Source organism: Oncorhynchus gorbuscha, linkage group LG06 (assembly GCF_021184085.1).
Source record: "Oncorhynchus gorbuscha isolate QuinsamMale2020 ecotype Even-year linkage group LG06, OgorEven_v1.0, whole genome shotgun sequence".
Classification (NCBI taxonomy): Eukaryota; Metazoa; Chordata; class Actinopteri; order Salmoniformes; family Salmonidae; genus Oncorhynchus; species Oncorhynchus gorbuscha.
In genome coordinates, this window is record NC_060178.1 from 64,480,762 (window position 1) to 64,504,022 (window position 23,261).

Below are 23,261 nucleotides of genomic sequence, written 5' to 3' on the forward strand. Positions count from 1 at the left end.
ATATTAGAAGGTGAACCTTTAGGTCCTGAGCGTCCTGGAGCAGGTTTTCATCAAGGATCTCTCTGTACTTTGCTAAATTCATTTTTCCCTCGATCCTGAATAGTCTCCCAGTCCCTGCAGTTGAAAAACATTCCCCACAACATGATGCTGTCACCACCATGCTTCACCATAAGGATGGTGCCAGGTTTCCTCCAGACGCAACGCTTGGCATTCAAGCCAAATAGTTTAATCTAGCTATCATCAAACTAGAGAATCTTGTTTCTCATGGGCTGTGAGTCTTTAGATGCCTTTTGCCAAACTCCAAGCGGGCTTTCATGTGCCTTTTACTGAGGAGTGGCTTCCGTCTGGCCACTCTATCATACACGTCTGATTGGTGGAGTGCTGCGGAGATAGTTGTCCTTCTGGAAGGTTTTCCCAACTCTACAGAGGAACTCTGGAGGTCTGTCAGAGTGACCATTGGGTTCATGGTCACCTCCATGCCTAAGCCCCTTTTCCCCTTATTGCTCAGTTTGGCCGTTGGCCGGCTCTAGGAAGACTCTTGGGGATTCCAAACTTCTTCCATTTAAGGCCACTGTGTTCTTGGGAACCTTCAATGCTGCAGACATTTTTCGGTACCCTTTTCCAGATCTGTGCCGCGACACAATCCTGTCACGGAGCTCTACAGATAATTCCTTTGACCTCATGGCTTGGTTTTTGCTCTGACATGCATTGTCAACTGTGGGACCTTATATAGACAGGTATGTGTCTTTCCAAATAATGTTACATCAATTGAATTTACCACAGGTGGACTCCAATCAAGTTGTAGAAACATCAAGGATGATCAATGGAAACGGTATGCACCTGAGGGTCTGAATACTTCTGTATATAAGGTATTTGGGATTTTGTATAAATAATGTCTAAACATTTCTACAACCCTGTTTTAACTTTGTCATTATGGGGTATTGTGTGAGGATTTATTTTTTTATTTGATCCATTTTAGAATAAGGCTGTAACGTAACAATGTGGAAAAAGTCAAGGGTTCTGAATACTTTCCGAATGCACAGGGTATTTTGGGGCAGTGTTGTACTTTGAGACGGGCTTGAATAAGCTAAGTAACCAAAAGGCAGAGAGTAGCAAAATTGGTTTGGGAATAATTGTAAATTATATTTTGTAAAGTGGTTTCTTGTATCAAACAACATAACATTTTCAGTCACCTCCTGGTCTGAATGACAAGTGGATAAACAGGTTAATGTCAATCCCTACATGTTCTTTCCCATATCCAATGGAATGTAGTCCTACATTGAACACCACACATTGGCTGCTACTGTAGGCTTAATGATAGAAAAGCTATTTCCATGTTAAAATGTTATGGGATGCATATTCTCCATTGTTTTTGTTGGTAGGCCACTCTGGTTGGCCTACATTATCATCAAATAGCCACCGTAGCCTACTTGGTCACTGTTATAGCTGTAACAAAGGGTACAGCCTCAGTGTTCACAGTAAACGCTCACCAGAAGTTGCACAGAATTTTGCGCTCGGCAGATCTGAAATTTGCTCAGTGCCGGAAAAATATTTGAGGGATCGTTGGGCATCCGTGGGTGGCGTTTTACATTTTTTTGGGGGGGGATTGCTCATGTCTTACTCATTGGAAGGAAGAAGTTTGGTCCAAATCCGAAGTTGAGTACTATGTTTATTGAGTTATTTGAATCATATAAATTAAAATGGCCAATTTGGGTGCAATGAATTAGCTTAATTTCTCAGAGATCAAATTATAGTTCAAGATGTTTCAGGAATGCTAACTACAGAGATGATGATTTCAGTACAATCTGAGATGGTGGGTGTCAATCCTATTTCTTGTGCTTTTTTAAGGTGTAACCTAGCTTAACTAGCTTCTTTCAAGGTTTGATGCAGTCACGACCGGTATTATGTAATCAGTTGAGATGATAAATAACTAGCAATAAGTTAGTCGACCAGTGTGAGTCAACTTGGTTGCTATTTCTCTCCCCCTCCCTGCTCCCCTTGTCACTCACAGACGCACACCGCATAGCCCTTCTCCCGCTGCCTGCTTGAACTGCTGTTCTGCTTCTCTTTCCCTCATTTTTATAGCTCCGGTTAATAAACTGGAGAGAACATTGCCTTTTTTCCCTCCTGCTAAAGTTACTGCATTGTTACGTTAGGTATTTGTTTAATTGTTATTTTTCCCTTTATGATGATGATGATCAGGGACTGTTAGTGGTAGTTTTTTGATTATTGCACTTTGATTTTAATTTTGAGGGAATAAAACTTGAACCATTATTTTTCGGTTAGGGATTTAATTTTTTACGTTAACGATCCCAATTTTAGTTGAAACGTTCACACCCCTTGTGCTGATAGATTCATTTTAGGAGGCGCTGGATGCATGCATACAAGTTGGTTTAATTTACTCAAGTCTACAAAGTGTTTCTGGGCTATTTACTTTGTTTTCTTTACAAGCTCGGTTGTTTTTCAATGTTAGTTTGAGTCTGCTGCTTCATCTGATAGCGAAGTGATGCCGTCGACTACTAGTCAGATCCCAAATCTCTCACAGACACACATGACAGGACTCGAGTGGCCACGTTACCACTGTATCATTCCGCCCTTAAAGGGATCTCTGAAATTTTGTCTCAACTGATATTTTCGTTGAGACGATAGTCACAATTTTTTTTAAATGAAATTTAGCAATATACCACATTACTTCTTGCTAATACATTTCTTTCTTCACTTTTGAATGCTGGCGGTGCTTTCATTCTAGTGGTAGCATGAGACGGAGTCTACAACTCACACAAGTGGCCCAGGTAGTGCAGCTCATACAGGATGGCACATCAATGCGAGCTGTGGCAAGAAGGTTTGCTGTGTCTGTCAGCGCAGTGTCCAGAGCATGGAGGCCGTAGGAAGGCAACAACCCAGCAGCAGGACCGCTACCTCCGCCTTTGTGCAAGGAGGAGCAGGAGGAGCACTGCCAGAGCCCTGCAAAATGACCTCCAGCAGGCCACAAATGTCCATGTGTCTGCTCAAACGGTCAGAAACAGACTCCATGAGGGTGGTGTGAGTGCCCGACATACACAGGTGGGGGCTGTGCTTACAGCCCAACACCGTGCAGAATGTTTGGCATTTGCCAGAGAACACCAAGATTAGCAAATTTGTCACTGGCGCCCTGTGCTCTTCACAGATGAAAGCAGGTTCACACTGAGCACATGTGACAGACGTGACAGAGTCTGGAGACGCCGTGGAGAACGTTCTGCTGCCTGCAACATCCTCCAGCATGACCGGTTTGGCGGTGGGTCAGTCATGGTGTGGGGTGGCATTTCTTTGGGGGGCCGCACAGCCCTCCATGTGCTCGCCAGAGGTAGCCTGACTGCCATTAGGTACCGAGATGAGATCCTCAGACCCCTTGTGAGACCATATGCTGGTGCGGTTGGCCCTGGGTTCCTCCTAATGCAAGACAATGCTAGACCTCATGTGGCTGGAGTGTGTCAGCAGTTCCTGCAAGAGGAAGGCATTGACGCTATGGACTGGCCCGCCCGTTACCCAGACCTGAATCCAATTGAGCACATCTGGGACATCATGTCTTGCTCCATCCACCAACGCCACGTTGCACCACAGACTGTCCAGGAGTTGGCAGATGCTTTAGTCAAGGTCTGGGAGGAGATCCCTCAGGAGACCATCAGCCACCTCATCAGGAGCATGCCCAGGCGTTGTAGGGAGGTCATACAGGCACGTGGAGGCCACACACACTACTGAGCCTCATTTTGACTTGTTTTAAGGACCTTACATCAAAGTTGGATGAGCCTGTAGTGTGGTTTTTCACTTTAATTTTGAGTGTGACTCCAAATCCAGACCTCCATGGGTTGATAAATTTGATTTCCATTGATAATTTTTGTGTGATTTTGTTGTCAGCACATTCAACTATGTAAAGAAAGAAAAAAAATATCTAGGATGTGTTATTTTAGTGTTCCCTTTATTTTTTTGAGCAGTGTATATTTTTAATTTACCTGCCACAGTGGCTGGTGGACTAAAAAGTTGGAGCACTCAGCTGTTGCTGCCTAGGCCTGTATATTATATACAATATATCTTTTTTTGTTTGGAGACTCCTGTTTGCTTGTTTGGTGTTGAGGGGGTGTACTTGAGGCCACAGTCTCACTTATTTTTTGAGTTTATTTGCAGGCCTATGTGAGGCCCAGTTGGGTAACCCTCTGCCTGTGTATCAGTATTAGGAAGCCTGGGTGTGTGTCACTTGTTTGTGCTGGCATATCATATGCCTGGCGCTGCTGATGCCGGGCTCCATCTCTCCCCGCTCTCCCTCTCAGCTGTGAAAATCACAGAATTTTGAGTACTTGGCAGAAGCTCAGCTGTGTTTTTTTCTTCTTCTGCTTTTCTCCTCCCTAAGGACTTTTATTTTACTTACTGTGCACAGTTGGAAAATTCATTGTCAGTTTTTTATTGTTGACTGCTCATTAAAGAGAACAGCCCGGGAAGAAAACTAAAATTAAAATTCAGATCTCATGGAGTGGATTTCACGCCAATGCCTCCATCTTTGTGGAGGTTGGAAAAGCACTCTCTCTCCCAACGTCCAAGTGTCAGTTGGACCGTGTGTGTAACTATCTATACACACACACACACACACACACACACACACACACACACACACACACACACACACACACACACACACACACACACACACACACACACACACACACACACACACACACACACACACACACACACACACACACACACACACACACACACACACACACACACACACACATCACTAGTGTACACAGTGCATTCGGAAAGTATTCAGACCCCTTGATTTTTTTCCCCCCCACATTTTGTTATGTTATAGCCTTATTTTTACCCCTCAATAAACTATACACAATACCCCTTAATGACAACGCAAAAACAGGTTTGTTAAAATTTGTGAAAAAATGTAATAAAAAAATGTAAATATCACATTTACCTAAGTATTTAGACGCTTTACTCAGTACTTTGTTGAAGCATCTTTGGCAGCGATTACAGCCTCGAGTATTCTTGGGTATGACGCTACAAGCTTGGCACACCTGTATTTGTTTCCTAGTTAAATAAAGGATATTAAAAAAAAGTTGATCCCATTCTTCTCTGCAAATCCTCTCAAGCTCTGTCAGGTTGGATGGGGAATGTTGCTGCACAGCTATGGGTTCAAGTCCAAGCTCTGGCTGGGCCACTCAATGACATTCAGAGACTTGTCCCGAAGCCACTCCTGCGTTGTCTTTGCTGTGTGCTTAGGGTCATTGTCCTGATGGAAGGAGAACCTTCGCCCTAGTCTGGGATCCTGAGCGCTCTGGAGCAGGTTTTCATCAAGGATCTCTCTGTACTTTGCTCCATTCATCTTACCCTTCGATCCTGACTTGTCTACCAGTCCCTGCAACTGAAAAACATCCCCACAGCATGATGCTGCCACCACCATGCTTCACTGTAGGGATGGTTTCAGGTTTCCTCCAGATGTGACGCTTGGGATTCAGGCCAAATAGTTAAATCTTGGTTTCATCAGACCAGAGAATCTTGTTTCTTATGGTCTGAGAGTACTTTGGGTGCCTTTTGGCAAAGTCCAAGTGGGCTGTAATGTGCCTTTTACTGAGGAGTGGCTTCTGTCTGGCTACTTGATCATGAAGGCCTAATTGGTGGAGTGCTGCAGAGATGGTTGTCCTTCTGGAAGGTTTTCCCATCTCCACAGAGGAACTGGGTTCTTGGTCTCCTCCCTGACTAAGGCCCTTCTCCCACGATTGCTCAGTATGGCTGTTGGCCAGCTGTAGGTTGTTCAAAACTTCTTACATTTAAGAATGAAGGAGGCCACTGTGTTCTTGGGAACCTTCAATGCTGCAGAAATGTTTTGTTACTCTTTGCCAGATCCGTGCCTCGACACAATCCTGTCTCGGAGCTCTACAGACAATTCCTTCCACCTCATGGCTTGGTTTTTGCTCTGACATCCACTCTGTGGGACATTTTTATATAGACAGGTGTGTGACTTTCCAAATCATGTCCAATTAATTGAAATTACCACAGATGGACACCAATTTGTAGAAACATCTCAACGATGATCAATGGGAACAGGATGCACCTGAGCTCAATTTCGAGTCTCATAGCAAAGGGTCTGAAAAGTTATGTAAATAAGGTATTTGTTTTTTATTTTGAATACATTTGCAAACATTTATAAAAACCCGTTTTTGCATTGTCATTATGGGGTATTGTGTGTTGGTTGATGAGGGGAAAAACGTATTTAATCCATTTTAGAATAAGGCTGTAACGTAACAAAATGTGGAAAAGGTCAAAGGGGTCTGAATACATTCCGAATGCACTGTCTGTATGCATGTGTGAAGTAAAATAGAATTCAAGTAGGCCAGAGATATGTAGATTATATCTACATACTCACCACAGTGCTTCTCTCCAGTTCAAAGGCAGGAACATACAATGTGGTCCTCTAGGCACTGCATTGTATGTCATAGCTATGTGTTTGTTGTCTAAGAGTTAAATCATGATGTCATAGTGGGCCTCTCAGCTAGTAGTGATTAATCTGCTGTAGCTAATAAACAGATTAACCACACTGGAGAGCAAGGGCCTACAGTTGCATGATTGTCTGCTTGGTTTATCTTGTGTATTAGGAATCCATATTTGCGATGGTGTTTGAATTCCTTAATGCTGTAGACCGACACACACTGGGTTAGGGAGTGTGATTGATTTCAGCCGTCACTTTCTGTGTGATGTGAGCTCCTCTTCTGCCAATACCCAGTTGTGTCGGAAGATTCACTGCCATTTCCTCCAGATGGGGACCTGGAGTGATCTGATCAGACATTGATGTGTCAAGGCATGTCGATAGACCAGGATTACTGAGGAGGCTAAATAGTATTAAACAAAGAAAAGGGCTGTGGCCTTTTAGCTTGTGTTGTGCCCTCTTTTTCTCTTCTACTTTTAACCCCACTCAAGCTCAGTCAGCACAGCTCTCTTCTAGGGTTGGTCTGTATCCAGATTGTCATAGGTTTATACCGTTTCTATACCATCCCGGGGTATATGGTATTATCGAATGTGCACATAAGGGGTGCTATTTAAAAAAAAGAAAAAAAAGATGATGATGATAATTTACAAAAATCTTTGACGCACAAAACAGTTTAGGCAACAGGAATCTTCATCCAGGAGAATATTGCATGTCTCTGCAGTAACCAAGACGCTTGATCTTGACATCTAGCCACTCAGCTAGAAAGTTAGCAAACCAAATGCATATCTGTAGCCCTGAGCTGGATATTATTAATTAGACATCTTAGGTTTGTTATAGTTATATTTAACCTATAGTTTATAAGCAGTGGCTTAGCACACACACCCGCAGTCCAGTGAGGGGATATTGAAAATCATACCGTTGGTATTTCTAAATACCCCGGTAAACGGTTTATCGCCCAAACCTGCTCTCTCCCTTTTTTTTGTTGTCAATTCATCTAATAATAATAATATAATATATGCCATTTAGCAGACGCTTTTATCCAAAGCGACTTACAGTCATGTGTGCATACATTCTACGTATGGGTGGTCCCGGGGATCGAACCCACTACCCTGGCGTTACAAGCGCCATGCTCTACCAACTGAGCTACAGAAGGACCACACACTCTCTCCCCTGTTCAACCTGGAATGCTCTGTCTCTCCTCACCCTGCTCTTCTCTCCCAATCTTGCTCTCCTCTCCCAATCTTGCTCTCCTCTGTGTCTCAGTCAACTGTTGTGTTAATAGAATCCCTGCCTCCCGGAGAGCAAAGTAACAAGATGCCAGTTGGAACCAATACACTTCGACTCGTGGGAAATGTATTTCTCTTATATTTATTTTTGCCTCCGCAATCCTCTCCAGTTGGCACCCTCTCCTCTATTGCTCCATGTAGTCATTTTCACCTTCCTCGAAACCTGGAAAACGAACTTTCAAACCCGCTTTCGATCAGTCCAACCCCAATTTTCTTTTCTTTACCAAAATGAAAATGATGTTCTCCCACATTTTTCTCACCTTCCTTTCCCTCCCCTCTTTCTCAGGCGCTCACATGAAAGTTGAGAGTTTAATTGCTGGAGCGCTATCTTAATGAGGACATGAAAGATAGGGCCCATTGTGTGGCGGGCCGGGCTGGAGTCTACGGCACTGCCTGACATTATCTCCCCTTTGCCGGACTAGGCTTTGTTGGCTAAGGTATACAGCCTTAGCAGCCTGCATCCTGTAGTGTATTTGAACAGCCCCAACCCATTTAGTTTCTAGTTCTCTACTTCAGAACTCTTCAAGTACAATCTGCTTTGGAAATGGCTTCATTCTCCCCAGATTGTCTCTGATGTTCAGTCCCTGCGCTGTCACTCTCCTATTCCTTTCAACTTTTCAGTTGTGTGTGTGTGTGTGTGTGTGTGTGTGTGTGTGTGTGTGTGTGTGTGTGTGTGTGTGTGTGTGTGTGTGTGTGTGTGTGTGTGTGTGTGTGTGTGTGTGTGTGTGTGTGTGTGTGTGTGTGTGTGTGTGTGTGTGTGTGTGTGTGTGTGTGTGTCTATCAGCAGGTGGAAATCCTGTTTGTGTGATTAAGCATGTGTTTTTCCATTAGTGCTGTGCGATTAACGGGAATGTCTGTTGTTTTTCGGTTTTCAAGCAACTAATTGACCAAAATCTATTTCAATTATTTTAATTCCACCCGTATTGCCTTTTTTTTTTTTGTTTTGTTAATTTCAAAATGTTAAAGCACAAAGCAGACAAGTCTTTGGACCTTTACAAACCTGCTGAATGTAAAATATGGTGTGCTTTAGCTTGGGAAAAACATTGTCTTTGGATGACAACAATGTTTATGTCCAACATTAGGGCTGTTTTCTTAAATAAGTTAAATCTGCTCAGTGTTTCCTTGGCACGATACTAACTGTGCAGTATCATCCCGGCCCTAGAGTAGAGGCCTGCTTTCTGCGAGACCCAAACATGGAGGTTTAATTTCCTGTGGCAGATAGGACTGTATAATGCGGGGGGGGGGGGCTCGGGGAGACTGGGTACACTGGGGAGCGAACGATAACGGAGAGAGACAGCGCTGTGCGGTGGCGAATAGTCTGAGAACAAAATGTATAGAAAAGACTGAATTGCATCTGATTCCTTTTTAGAAAAGCAGATGCATCTCCTCTATCGCTCCCCTCTGCAATCTTCCCCTTCTGTCTCCACTTTCGTTTTGTTCAGGACCAGGGAGCAACAGTTAATATTTGTTTCTGAAATGGGAGAGAGGCAGAATAAAGACGCTTTAGCATCATCTCGTTGGTATTTACCGCATTGTTCTTCTGGAGTGGTTCTATAATGTGCAACTAATCGAGCATTGTCAAGCTGCACTGTATGCTTTCCTGTGTGTGTTGGTGGTGGTCAGTCAGGCATGTACAATAATGTGTTTTCTACGGTTTGGGAGCCCAGCTTTGTTGGTCCTTCCCCCCCAGCTGTTAGAGGCATAAATCAAGCCTAAATCAGTTGGTTTCCATGGATATCTATGTGTAGCAGAGGGAAAAAGCTCTCTCTCTCTCTCGATAATTCTCTGTTTCAGCCCTACAGCAATTAATCGGAATGTAATCATTAGGTTAAAAAGCCCTTGTGTGTGAAGTGCGAGACTGTTTCTCCCACCTTTTGGTTTGCTCTCAATAACCTCCTGCAACTTGGAGATGACTGGTGCCGTTGCTATAGAAATTGTTTACTGAATGTGGATTTATTTTGCTCGGGGTCTGTAGATGCCTCACCTCACCTGGGACCTCGGCAGTCCGTAAAACCAAGCATTGAAAGGTTTTATGTGTTTGTTTGTGAGGCTACTGTCTGTAGAATAAAGCGTGGGCAGAAGGAGAATCAGAAAGCCAATAACTATGAGAAGTGACATTCCTTTTTCTCTCTCTAATCTTTCTTTCTCTGGGAACTGAATGTCATCTCTCCTTACCTGTGGTTCCCTGCAGAGCAGATCTCATTCGTTTGTGTGTGGGGGGAGAGTAGTCTGCCAAGGAGAACTGTGGGAGTTGCAGTCAAAATATATTTTATCTTTGAGATTCTTCAAAGTAGCCACACTTTGCCTTGATGACAGCTTTGCTCACTGTTGGCATTCTCTCAAACAGCTTCACCTGGTGATGGCACCTCATGAAGCCATCTATTTTGTGAAGTGCACCAGTCCCTCCTGCAGCAAAGCACCCCCACAACATGATGCTGTCACCCCCATGCTTCGCGGTGGGGATGGAGCAGTGGCTTTAGCAGCCTTTCAGGTTTTGTCGATTATAATACTCATTTTACCTTGGATATCGATGCTTTTGTACCTGTTTCCTCCAGCATCTTCACAAGGTCCTTTGCTGTTGTTCTGGGGTTGATTTGCACTCTTTGCACCAAAGTACATTCATCTCTAGGAGACAGAACGCAGTCTCCTTCCTGAGCGGTATGACGGCTGCGTGGTCCCATGGTGTTTAACCTTGCATACTATTGTTTGTATTTGCTCCCAAGGATGAACCACATTTGTGGAGGTCTACAATTTTTTTTCTGAGGTTTTGGCTGATTTCTTTTGATTTTCCCACGATGTCAATCAAAGAGGCACTTCGTTTGAAAGTAGGCCTCGAAATACATCCACCGGTACACCTCCAATTGACTCAAATGATGTCAATTAGCCTATCAGAAGCATCTAAAGCCTTGACATAATTTTCTGGAATTTTCCAAGCTGTTTAAAGGCACAGTCAACTTAGTGTATGTAAACTTCTGACCCACTGGAATTGTGATACAGTGAATTATAAGTGAAATAATAATAGTAGCCTAGTGGTTAGAGCATTGGACTAGTAACCGGAAGGTTGCAAGTTCAAATCCCCGAGCTGACAAGGTACAAATCTGTCGTTCTGCCCGAACAGGCATTTAACCCACTGTTGCAGTTAACCCACTGCTGTCATTGAAAATAAGAATTTGTTCTTAACTGACTTGCCTAGTTAAATAAAGGTTAAAAAATAAAAAAATTGTTGGTAAAATTACTTGGGTCATGCACAAAGTAGATGTCCTAACTGACTTGTCAAAACTATAGTTTGTTAACAATAAATTTGGAGTGGTTGAAAAACCAGTTTTAATGACTCCAACCTAAGTGTATGTAAACTTCCGACTTCAACTGTATAATATTCCTCTGCATGTGGATATTTATGCAAACCTAGAGATTCCACCAAGTAGGTGTAGATATCACCATAGGCTACTTTGGTCCATTGGTAGGGTTGTCTCACCAGCTGTTCTCCGGGACGTTGAATGGACATATAGGCAAGCCAACAAGAATACGTTTTTCTAAATATCTAGAGCATTCAAGGGCAGGCAAAGACTGGAAGTAGTCGCGCGACATATCTAAGACTAGTGCATTCGATCAATATGAACTTCTCTCGCTAGCCAGTCAGCTAACCGGCTAAAAAGCTATGGGTAAACAAACAATTTTACTAGCTTTATTGTCAGTGTTAGCAGGTCGGGTAACAAATTAGAATGGCAGAATAATTATCATGCACATCATTCGTTGTTGTAATAGCCAAGTATGTCAATAAAAAAGTTGAATGAAATGACAAAAGTGTCAGTAATTTGTTTACGCCAAAGTTAGGATAATATATGGGAGTAATGGGAGCACCCTACGACTGTAACCTAATTGTGGGCATTGTCACGTTAAGTCACGCCTCGCCGCGTGTATCTAAACAATAGTTCAACTAGAGGCAATGAACTTTAACCACAGAGGCCCAGAAAAGGCATGACGTTTTAGTGTCGATGTCACCAAAGCATCCCAGTCATTTTTCTTGCACTGCTAATTTCTGAGGCGATATATCTGATCTGGACAGGGTCTTGCATTAGACACCCTTCTCCTTCCCATGTTTTTAGTCCATGGAGTAATTGTTTACACAGCCATGACACCCAAATCCACACTGCGAAGCGGGCTGCAGCAATCGCCCCCGAAGATCTCACTGTTATTACTGAGAAGCTGCAAAATCCAATTTGGGTCTCTTATCAGATGTATGGCTTGAAATCCATCTCATGTGCCTTTTCAGAGCTGAACCAACTTGCACACTGTGTGAAAATGAGCTGATTGTGGCAGCAAATGGGAAGTTGCTTTCTAGTGCAAGGTTGTTTTTCCACATGAAATGAAAATGTTCTCGTGTCATCTGACACACTTTATCGAATCCTCTTCTTGATAGGACTGTTGCCCTTGGGGGCATTAGGCTATATCTAGTGTGTTTGTGTGGGTTGGGGGCTTACGTGGTTCAGGGCCTTGACTCACACTCAAAAACAGGAGCAAAGGTTTTGATATGGTCAACAAAAATGAGCATTTATATTGGGCAAGCTTCAGTTGCAAAACAAATCCTACTTTTTCTTGCCCATTTAATGCAAAACCGGGTTTCTCTGCTTCTCCTCCCTCCTAGTGGCCTTCTTTCTGCCTGCCTGCTTGGTCGTGGAGGGAGAGTGAGCAAAGGATGGGGTAGTGGGTGGAGAACTGGGGCAGATGGAAGTAGGGGGCCAGGACTGCCTGCTGGGTGCCATTCAGCTCACACAGACCCAGTAGTGTGGGCCAGAGAACACCAGCGTCCAGCAGCCTACCCCCACCTCCCCTCCACCCCTAACCTCTCTCCACACCCCCTGTTCTAAATCCTCTATCTCTCTCCCTCAGCCCCTTCCATGTCTACTCTATTCATGTCTGAATGAAATGGGTTTACACTCCAGCCTTTATACAGTGTAATGTGTTGTGGTTCAGGATTGTGAGAGCTGTTCATTGCCGTTGCCTCACACTGGCTTTGTGTGTCTGTGTGAACAGATGCTTCAGGCGATGAGCTAGGAATCTGGCTTGTAAGAAGAGGTTGCATGTGATAACTAGGGATGTGCATCTTTCCCTTTCAAGATGATTCAATGCGTATCTAGATACAGGAACGATACGTTTCATTTTGAAACTATTCTGTGCGTTTCGGTTCCACAACCATAAGACCCACTAACAATTACATAATTTTATCAATATAGTTTAGCTTGCTTTTTTGGCAATAATCACTAATCTGGATTTCAAGTCGGTCTTTTAAAATACCCCGTTTTGTTACAAATTTAAGCAGAATCATGCACATTGCAAATTCACTAATAATGACTAACTTCTTGAAGCAGACAATATAGAAATTGAACACCGGTCTCATCAACAATTTCTCAAGCCCATGTGCTAGTGATTAGCCAGTTAATCTTTACATTTCAAGTTTAGACAACTTGGATGTATTTGCTAGCTGACAGGGTTGAACAGTGGAATTGTTATGAACACACCCTTCTGTTCATCTGCAACTGTTTAAACAGCATGCAAGCCTGTTCACTTTGTTCAGATGTTGAAATCAAGTGGCCTACCTCATTTCTCAGAATGAGAACGAGTTGCCAATTCCTTATATAACTGTGTTTTATACTTACTGCACATTTATAAAACAGACTAGACAGCTAGTGCAACAGTCTTTGGCTAACATGCTGCTAGTGGTGCCGTGCGCGACAAACTGAACATTCTAAAATATGTCCAAATATTGTGGGCATAGCCTGACTAGATGAACAGCTCCCGACACAAACACACTAATGAAGTGTGTCCATGTGGTAGCTAGTCAGTCTCGCCATTTGATATGTTGTCTTGCTCATTATTACGGCATGTGGTTTGACTGCAACAAGCGCAACAGCCTTCAAATGAAATGGCGGAAAACAAACAATGGCGGCTACATGAAAACTGATCAGAAATTAAATCACTGAATGATTATATTGGAGCAGTAGAACTTCAAAATCGGCTAACATGACTCTTCAAGAACCAAATTAGTGTTACGATACCAGGTTTAGTAAAACAATTCTCAATACCATCACGATACTCGATACTAACACGATACCACGGCAAGAAAAGAAAGCAAGTTGAAAAGTGAAGCACATTTGCATCAAGTTCGGTAAATAAATGCGGGTTAGATTTCTGGGACAGCAAATGCATATGCATCTGGTGGACATCGGACATAAAGTGTTCTAGTCTGTATGGACATTGTTTTGTAAATAATAATTAACTGTTTCAACTGTCTACATGAGAGGTCGACCGATTTTATGATTTTTCAACGCCGATACCGATTAATCGGACGATTTTTATATATATTGTAATAATGACAATTACAACAATACTGAATTAATAATGCACCATTTTATTTTAACTTAAAATAATACATAACATATATTTAGTCTCTAATAAATAATGAAACATGTTCAATTTGGTTTAAATAATGCAAAAACAGTATTGGAGAGGAAAGTAAAAGTGCAATATATACCATGTAAAAAAGCTAACGTTTAAGTTCCTTGCTCAGAACATATAAAAGCTGGTGGTTCAATATTCCCTGTTCTTCTTCAGTTATTAAGAAGTTTTAGGTTGTAGTTATTATAGGAATTATGACGTGTTGACTATTTCTCCAGGCGGCCCAAACTTTTACATATTCCCTGACTCTGCTTGCACTGAATGCAAGAGAAGTGACACAATTTCTATAGTTAATATTGTCTGCTAACATGCATTTATTTGAACTAAATATGCAGGTTTAAAAAATACAATGCAGATAGCCCGGTTAGCCAATGTGCGGGAGCACTGGTTGGTCGGCACAATTGAGGTAGTATGTACATGAATGTATAGTTAATGTGACTATGCATATATGATAAACCGAGAGAAGCAGCAGCGTAAAAAGAGGGGTTGGGGTGGGGGGGAACACAATGCAAATAGTCCGGGTAGCCATTTGATTACCTGTTCAGGGGTCTTATGGGGTAAAAACTGTTGAAGCCTTTTTGTCCTAGACTTGGCACTCCAGTACCGCTTGCCATGTGGTAGTAGAGAGAACAGTCTATGACTGGGGTGGCTGGGGCCTTGACAATTTTTAGGGCCTTTCTCTAACATCGCCTGGTGTAGAGGACCTGGATGGCAGGCAGCTTAGCCCCAGTGATGTACTGGGCCGTAAGCACTACCGTCTGTAGTGCCTTGCGGTCAGAGGCCGAGCAGTTGCTGTACCAGGCAGTGACGCAACCAGTCAGGATGCTCTCGATGTTGCAGCTGTAGAACCTTTTGAGGATCTCAGGACTCATGCCAAATCTTTTCAGTTTCCTGAGGGGGAATAGGCTTTGTCGTGCCCTCTTCATGACTGTCTTAGTGTGTTTGGACCATTCTAGTTTGTTGTTGTGGACACCAAGGAACTTGAAGCTTCAACCTGCTCCAATACAGCCCTGTCGATGAGAATGGGGGCGTGCTCGGTCCTACTTTTCCTATAGTCCACAATCATCTCCTTAGTCTTGGTTACGTTGAGGGATAGGTTGTTTTTCTAGCACCACCCGGCCAGGGCTCTGACCACCTCCCGATATGCTGTCTCGTCGTTGTCGGTGATCAGGCCTACCTCTGTTGTGTCGTCTGCAAACTTAATGATTGTGTTGGAGTCGTGCCTGGCCATGCAGTCGTGGGTGAACAGCGAGTACTGGAGGGGACTGAGCACGCAGCACTGGGGAGCTCCAGTGTTGCTACCTACCCTCACCACCTGGGGGTGGCCCATCAGGAAGTCCAGGATTCAGTTACAGAGGGAGGTGTTTAGTCCCAGGATCCTTAGCTTAGTGATGAGCTTTGAGGGTACTATGGCGTTGAACACTGAGCTGTAGTCAATGAATAGCATTCTCACATAAGTGTTCCTTTTGTCCAGGTGAGAAAGGGCAGTGTGGAATGCAATAGAGATTGCATCAACTGTGGATCTGTTTGGGCGGTATGCAAATTGGAGTGGGTCTAGGGTTTCTGGGATAATGGTGTGATGTGAGCCATGACTATTCTTTCAAAGCACTTCATGGCTACTGATGTGAGTGCTACGAGACGTTAGTCATTTAGGCAGATTACCTTAGTTCCTGGGGCCAAGAACACTATGGCGGTCTGCTTGAAACATGTTGTTATTACAGTTTCAATCAGGGACATGTTGAAAATGTCAGTGAAGACACCTGCCAGTTCGTCAGCACATGCCCGGAGCACACGTCCTGGTAATCCGTCTGGCCCCGCAGCCTTGTGTATGTTGACCTGTTCAAAGGTCTTACTCATGTCGGCTACGGAGAGCGTAATCACACAGTCGTCCAGAACAGCTGATGCTCTCATGCGTGTTTCAGTGTTGTTTGCCTCAAAAAGCGACCATAGCAGTGATTTTAGCTCATCTGGTAGGCTAGTGTCACAGGGCAGCTTGTTTCTGTGCTTCCCTTTGTAGTCTGTAATCGTTTGCAAGCCCTGCCACATAAGACAAGCGACGGAGCCAGGGTAGTATGATTCAATCTATGCCCCTGTATTGACGCTTTGCCTGTTTTGATGGTTCGTCGCAGGGCATAGCAAGATTTCTTGTAAGAGTCCCACACCTTGAAAGCGGCAGCTTTACCCTTTAGTTCAGTGTGAATGTTGCCTGTAATCCATGGCTTCTGGTTGAGGTATGTACGTACAGTCACTGTGTGGACGACGTCCTCGAGGCACTTATTGATAAAAGCCAGTGACTGATGTGGTGTACTCCTCAATGCCATCGGAAGAATCCCGGAACATGTTCCAGTCTGTGATAGCAAAACAGTCCTGTAGTTTAGCATTAGCTTCATCTGACCACTTTTTTTATAGACCGAGTCACTGTTGCTTCCTGCTTTCATTTTTGCTTGTAAGCAGGAATCAGGAGGATAGATTTGTGGTCGGATTTACCAAATGGAGGGAGAGCTTTGTACGCGTCTCTGTGTGTGGAGTACATGTGATCTAGAATTTGTTTCCCTCTGGTTGCACATTTAGCATGTTGATAGAAATTTGTTACAACTGAGGCAAGTAGTGTGGCCTGCAATTTATCACAATATACTCTACATCAGGCCAGCAAAATCTAGAGACTTCCTTAGATTTCGTGCACCAGCTGTTGTTTACAAATATGCACAGACCGTCCCTCCCTCGTCTTACCGGAGTATTGCTGTTCTATTTTGCCGGTGCAGCGTATATCCCGCTAGCTGAATATCAATGTCATCATTCAGCCACGATTCCGTGCAACATAGGATATTACAGTTTTTGATGTCCCATTGGTAGGATATTCGTGATTGTACCTCGTCTAATTTATTGTCCATTGATTGCACGTTGGCGAGTAGCATTGACGGTATAATGGCAGCTTTCCCACTCACCTTCTCCGGTTCCTGGCGAGGCATCCTGGTCTTTGTCCTCTGTACCTGCGTCGCTTCCTCTTGCAAGTAACAGGGATGTTGGTCCTGTGGGGTGTTTGGGGAATGTCCTGTGTGTCCTCCTTGTTGTATAAAAAATATTTGTCTAATCTGAGGTGAGTGATCGCTGTCCTGATGTCCAGAAGCTCTGTTTTGCCGTAAGATACGGTTGCAGAAACATTACGTACCAAATAAGTTACAAATAACGCGAGAAAAAACACATAATAGCACAATTGGTTGGGCGCCCGTAAAACTGCTGCCATTTCTTCCGGCGCCATTTTAAATGCAACGCAAGACAAGCTAGTTAACCTAGTAATGTCATCAACCATGTGTAGTTAACGAGTGATTATGTGAAGATTGATTTCTTATGATTGATTTTTTATGAGATAAGTTTAATGCTTGCTAGCAACTTACCTTGGCTCCTTGAAGGCACAAGGTCCTTTTGACGCTGCACTTGCGTAACAGGTGGTCAGCCTGCCACGCAGTTTCCTCGTGGATTGCAATGTAATCGGCCATAATCGGCGTCCAAAAAGGCAGATTACAGATTGTTATGAAAACTTGAAATCGACCCTAATTAATTGGCCAATGCCGATAAATCGGTCGACATCTAGTCTACATGCCATTCTCATTATTCAAGTATGTTAACTTCTGTGTGTGCAGCATGAGTGAGGAGCTAACATATGCTGCATCCCAGACTCTCAGTGCAGGCTACTAGCAATGAGAAGGTGGAGCAGGTACGTGCCCTCTATAAGTGGTTGGTTGATAGACAGGCATGATCCGTGAGACACATTTGACAGAAGTACCTAAAGTAACACATTCTAGTACTGAGCCATTTTTAATGTTCTACTTTCAAAAAAGTACCAACGTTTCAGTATACCGTGCAACATTAGACCAACTAGAGGAAATGTCAGATTTTCAAGGTAGGCTATTCCATGATGACTGAATTGCACATTGCAAATATTCAACCAAGACTTTGAACTTTTTCAATACCTGGTTTGCATACCCATCCTTGCTTTAGCTTTTACTGGTAAATATCATAACTTTCCTACCGCTTTTCTAACCCTACCGCTGTCGTTCTTTGGTAAGCTGCTCATACAACAACCAGCTGTTTAAAAGCTGTGCGACCGTTTGATAAATAATGAACTTAATAAATGAACAGCTTCGAGAACCCTAACCATTTAAAAAAAGGAATGACATAGGCTATATAAAAATAAATATCATTACAATATGCTTTTTTCTACACTGGCCCAAGGAATGACATAGGCTATATAAAAATAAATATCATTACAATATTTTTTTTCACTGGCCCAAGCGGAGGGGCCACTGACGGGGATGAATGACTGGACCAGAGGGTCTCCAACCCCCCCCCCCCAGGCCAGAGCCCTGTAGGCTATGTTGAGCCCTGACACACACAGACAGGGGCATTCCCGTGCCATTGTTACCACTTCAGAAAGTTGGTTTATTTTTGATCATTTCCACATTTATGATTTGAATAACATGACCTGGCACATTTTTTTTCACTGGCACCTTTGCGACCCATTCAAAATGTGTCGCACTGCCAAGTCAAACAGTCGCAAATGCGGCTGTTTTGGTCGCAGTATCAAACCCTGGGGGTGTGTGTGAGTAAATGGGAAGGTGCACACAACACAGAAGGAGCGAAGGAGACTAAATCAAAAAGACAACATGAGAACAAGTGGACAAAAAAGCTCAAATTAAACAAATCTATTTTTTCATATACACTGATTGTTTAAAGCAAAACTACCAAAACTATTGTTGATGGGAAACCTTAACAATTTAAATGAAAGTCCCGTTCAGCAGGTAGGCTATAGCCAGATGAGTGACATCTCTGGTAAAACACAATTTTCAACAGTGCATAGATAACAATAACCTAGCAAATTGCGCAGGTTGTCACTTAACTAATAAAGCTTAATATCACACAAGCCATTTTAGCATGTAAATGCAAGATGTGCAAGATCAGGAACAGGCCTCCTACCTCATGTTGGTCAGCACACAAAAGCTGGGAACAATGCGCAGTTTGATTAGGCTAATGGTATTCTTGGGGGTTGTTCGGCATGCAAAATAACTTATAAATCAATGACTGTTATTTGTATCGCGTTAAACTGGCCTGTTTGCCTTGGCCAAAACGATAGCGATGCTCAATGTTTATTTGCAGCTAACTCATTCTGCTTGCTCTCTCAATATGCGAGCTCTGTGTGTGTTCACAGACTCTGCAAATGGATTTCCCCTCATTGGGCCTGACCTTTTCACGTTGGCTCTTTTCATTGGAGCTGTACATAATGTTTTCTGCGCCTGCATTAGCATGAGAGGAAGAGTGCCTGGCTGTCAGCTCAGAGATGTCACCTCGTAAACCTTCCCTTTGTCCTCTGCCTCTCGATTCTGATAGAATGTAAAGGGCAGAGAAAGAAAGAAAACCGCTCCCTCACTCTCTGCTGTGGCCAGTTTATGACTATGCTAATGCTGCTCACAGGTGTAGATAACTGTTAGCCTTATGCTAATTGCCCTAATATTAACTTCTCACTCTCCCATGTCGGTAAACAGTTTGCCATTCAATCCACGCTAAGTAGTGGAGGGCTGTCAGACCATTAGGGAAGAGTGTCGAATCTTAAATCTCCATCCCCCTGGCCTGCGGTGTGGTCTGATTATTAGGCTGCTGTGTAATTTGTCCCTGAGGGCCCCAGGTAGAATCCCTCTCCTAAATCAGTACTAATGTACTACCTGCTGCCCGTGTCTCTCTCCCCCTCCACCACCCTCTGTATGGGGTGTATGGCTGCAGAGTTGAGTGAGGGAGAGCGAGGGAAAGGCGAAAGGCGCAGACAATAGGATTAGCAGCACCATCCCCAGCCGGGCAGAATGTGTTTGTGCTGCTTCACCGTTAATTGTCGTATACATCATGGGAGCGGCATAAAGCCATGAATACGATTTGCAGCAACTTTGGTGGGTAAACAATGACAACAGTCCCTGTTTGAGCCGGTGCTGCTGCAAGATGCTTGCAACAGCAGTGAGATGATCCCTCATCCCCTTTATTAAGGTGATAGGAGATGTCAGTGTCTGTTGTAGTGCTGTAGAGGAGGTGTTTGTGTGTCTGTACACATTTGTGGGTGCGTGCCGGGGGTGTGTGCATGTGTTTGTGTGCTCGTGTTTGTGTGTACATGTCATCCTGTGTGCCTTCTTGTATGGGAAGTGGTTAGAGAGCTGGATGTGGGTGTAGCTTAATATGTTCCAGGGGTAAATGAGGGTCGTCAACAATGTTCCTTCAAATCTTTTTGGGGCTCTGAGCAAATGAGCAGTGAGCAGAAACTTGAATGTTGTGAGAATTTTGTGCATCTTCTGCCGCGTATTTACAGTGAACACTGAGGCTGTTCCCTTAGTTTTAGACAGTAGCCAATAGGCTATTGTGGCATAATGTAGTCCTATCAGAGTGGCCTACCAACAAATCCGATGGAGACAATCTCATTATGTTTTCACATGGAAATAGCTTTTGATTTCTACGATATAACCTACAGTAGCCTATACTGGATGTGATGTTCAATGCAGAATTCCATTGCATGAGACTTTAATATTTATATATTTTTATATTATGCAGGGCTTGACATTAATTATTGATGTTTTTACTTGGTCTGTAATACCATGGGCCAAATAGGTGACTGTAAATTGTGTTGTATGATGCAAGAAACCACTTTACAAAATACAATTAATTACCATACAGAACATTTGACAATGTAGGCTACTCCTGCCTATTGGTGTATTTGCACATTCATCCCGGTCTCAAAAAACAGCACTGCCCCTTAAATTAAGGAATTACCTATACTTACCGATAACTGGGCTAACAACTCGCTAACTAGGAAAGAATATCAACAAATGTGCACATGTGCTGCTCTGTGCTCTGATCTGAACTGATTTGAAAAGTGTGTTCACTTGCAGGTGATTGAAAGACCATCCAATATAATTCTACTCCTTTGTGATCTGGCTCTGCCTACAACAAAATCAGACTCAATCTTGCAAAGTAAGATTTGTTTATGTTTGTTGCATTGAAAAGGGGCTGATATAATGTTGATTCGATCACAGAAAGAAAATTGCTCTATATAGTGCAAACTACTGGGGCGAACTCAGTGAAGTTCAATCTCTTGCGTCTTCTGCGCAGATGAAATGGCAGGCCACCCAGAGATGCACGAGATTGAACTTCATCGAGTTCGCCCCATTAGTTTGCACTATATAGAGCACATTTTTTTCTGTGATATAATCAACATTATATCAGCCCCTTTTCAATGCAACAAACATAAACAAATCTAACTTTGCAAGATTGAGTCTGATTTTTTTGTAGGCAGAGCCAGATCACAAAGGAGTGGTATTGTATTAGTGGGTAGGTGCGCAGTTTAGCGGGAACATTTGTGATGTGTAATACATACACTGTATGTACCAAAGTATGTGGACACCCCTTCAAATTAGTGGATTTGGCTATTTCAGCCACACACGTTGCCAACAGGTGTATAAAATCGAACACACAGCAATGCAATCTCCATAGATGAACATTGGCGGTAGAATAGCCTTACTGAAAAGCTCAGTGACTTTCAACGTGGTACTGTAAGGTGATGCCACCTTTCCAACAAGTCAGTTCGTCAAATTTCTGCCCTGCTAGAGCCGCGAAGTGGTAGGCAACACAAGTTCACAAAACGGTTATGCTGAGTGCTGAAGCGCGTAGCACTTACAAATCACCTGTCCTGGTTGGAACACTCACTACAGAGTTCCAAACTGCCTCTGGAAGCAAAATCAGCACACAAACTGTTCGTTGGGAGCTTCATGAAATGGGTTTCCGTGGCCGAGCAGCCAAGCGTCGGCTGGAGTGGTGTAAAGCTCGCGGCCATTGGACTCTGGAGCACAGGAAACCGTTCTCTGGGGTGATGAATAACTCTTCATCGTCTGGAAGTCCGATGGATGAATCTGGGTTTGGTGGATGCCAGGAGAATGCATAGTGCCAATTGTCGAGTTTAGTGGAAGATAATAATGGTCTGGGGCTGTGTTTTTCATTGTTTGGGCTAGGACCCTTAGTTCCAGTGAATAGAGATCTCAATGCTACAGCATACAATGATATTTTATACGATTCTGTGCTTCCAACTTTGTGGCAACAGGTTGGGGAAGGTCCTTTCCTGTTTCAGCATGACAATGCCCCTGTGCACAAAGCGAGGACCATACAAAAATTGTTTGGCAAGATCTGAGTGGAATCTCTTGACTGTCCTGCACAAGAGCAGCCCCCTCAACCCCATTGAACACATATGAGCCTAATGGTCCAAAATCAGTGCCCCACCTCACTAATGCTCTTGTGGCTGAATGGAACCAAGTCCCCACAGCAATGTTCCAACATCTAGTGGAAAGCCTTCCCAGAGGAGTAGAGGCTGTTATAACAGCAAAGGGGGGCCAACTCCATATTAATGCCCATGATTTTGGAATGAGATGTTGGACGAGCAGGTGTCGACATACTTTTGGTCATGTAGTGTATGTAAAGCTGTGTACTGGTGTGTTATTCGTCTTTTATAGCGGTAGCAGGAGATAGCAGTGCATTATTTATCTGCCCAGGCAGATTCCGCTCCATCAGGGGCAGCGTCCGTTTGACATTTGATGCATTTATGCAGCAGGAGCATTTTCTGGAGCATACTAGGTTGAGTAGCAGGCTACAGCACAACATCTACCTCCATACCACTTTGGTACCCCCTCCACCACCACCACTACCCTACCTTCAACTGTGAGCTCCCCTCGCCTTCCTTCCCCTAACTGTTTCCCCAGCAGGGCCTAAAATGAACATGTGCGGGTAAGATTTATATTTCACCAGCCACAGGGCTCCACAGTGCGAGTGTTTCACTTGCATTTGTGAATGAAAATAGTCAAATATGATCACATTTATAGTAAAATATTTTATCGTTTTCAAAGTATTTCCACCATTTTGTTTCATAGCTGGTTAATTAATTGCACAAAGTCAAAGAACTACGAATCTTATTGAGCCTATTCCACCTAGTGCTGCAACACTGCCTGGCTGGGAGCTGTGCTTTAGAAGTG

General features: G+C 43.5%; 1 protein-coding gene across 4 annotated transcripts in view; it reads left to right on the forward strand.

Annotated features, from left to right (window-relative positions):
* The window catches only part of LOC124038241 (bifunctional heparan sulfate N-deacetylase/N-sulfotransferase 2-like), a 194,987-nt gene that overhangs the window by 49,938 nt on the left and 121,788 nt on the right, over nucleotides 1–23,261 (forward strand). The window contains exon 1 of one of the 4 annotated variants that reach the window (XM_046353853.1): nucleotides 850–869. The exons of the other annotated variants lie outside the window; for them this stretch is intronic. The gene's annotated coding sequence lies outside the window, so the exon portion shown is untranslated. Of the gene's footprint in view, nucleotides 1–849; nucleotides 870–23,261 lie in introns of those variants that run through there. 4 annotated transcript variants of the gene reach the window in all.